Source organism: Gossypium hirsutum, chromosome A01, assembly GCF_007990345.1.
Source record: "Gossypium hirsutum isolate 1008001.06 chromosome A01, Gossypium_hirsutum_v2.1, whole genome shotgun sequence".
Classification (NCBI taxonomy): Eukaryota; Viridiplantae; Streptophyta; class Magnoliopsida; order Malvales; family Malvaceae; genus Gossypium; species Gossypium hirsutum.
The window spans coordinates 109635381-109636451 of record NC_053424.1 but is presented as its reverse complement, the minus strand read 5'-3'; the positions used below and the strand labels follow the sequence as shown (position 1 = coordinate 109636451).

General features: G+C 34.7%; 1 long non-coding RNA gene across 2 annotated transcripts; it reads right to left on the bottom strand.

The window, feature by feature from the left end:
- Positions 1-214: 214 nt before the first annotated feature.
- LOC121229235 (uncharacterized) lies at positions 215-870 on the bottom strand. 2 transcript variants are annotated; one of them, XR_005926934.1, is made up of 2 exons: positions 538-870; positions 215-339 (listed from the first exon to the last, which is right to left on the bottom strand). It is a non-coding gene; the product is annotated as an uncharacterized lncRNA (long non-coding RNA). The 2 variants fall into 2 exon arrangements; XR_005926933.1 differs by having other exon boundaries at positions 215-333.
- Between the last annotated feature and the right edge of the window lie 201 nt (positions 871-1071).

Sequence of the window (1071 nt, the reverse complement as noted above, 5' to 3'; positions counted from 1 at the left end):
AAGGGAAATCAATTTCTTGAGAGTTTTAACCCTAAAATCTCAAAAAAGAAAAATGATACCCTAAGTAAATTCCCCCCAAACCCAGAATTCCGTTAAAAATAAACCCCTCTACCTCCAACCACATTAAAACGACAACAACCCCCCCCCCCCAGCTTACTCCAAATACCCTCATTTTTTGTGCAAAGATCATCTTCCATTACTTAGCAAACGTAACTTAAGGAACAAAATTTGAAACCTTTCAATAATCATCATTTACATCACAAATAATTGTAAGGGAAGAAACTTGCTTCTCAATTACTCCGACGGACCAAAGTAGAGTAGAGCAGCATCCATCTGCAACTAAATTACATTTACAATGAGAACTCAAGTAGTCATTTTTATATTTATCTTTTTAAACCCAACAAATGCAACTATATTTTCGAGAAAAAAATTCAGAAAGTAAAGAACATGGAGCAATTAAAATAAAATAAAGGGAGGGTGACTAGTATTAGAATCCCTCAAACTAAGCAGTAAGCACATCTATTACAAGCAAGAGACCTGATCTTGCCATGACATCTTTCTTTTCCCGATTCTATTTGGCCCATTTCCGGTGTTCCTGCAGGCTGATATTTTAACATCAAGGTGCTGCTCAGTGACTCTTCACTGAATTAGTTTGAGTTTGCACTTCTTCTTCCTCTCTCTCTGCATTGAAGGAAGGGGATGTTGGGAACATTATCAAATGATAGAAGACTATAATATGACAATAAGAGATTTACGGAAATCAGGTTTAGGTCAAAAGTTGGTTTCATGCTTTGGCGGTTAGGGTTTGTTGGGACAGGGAAATAAGATGAAAAGAAATGAAGAAGAAGAAGAACAAGAAGAAAGGGAAAAGGGAGGCGAAAGATAAGGAAAAATAACAATAAAATAGAAAATAGAATTTAATAAGGGTAAACTATCAAAATAGTCACTTTTGTTTGCTTCAGGTTATATTTTAGTCACTTATGGTTTAAATGTTACGTTTTAGTTACTTACGTTATTGTGTTGTAGCATTTTAGTCACTGAACTATTAATTGTCATTAATGGTGTAACGAT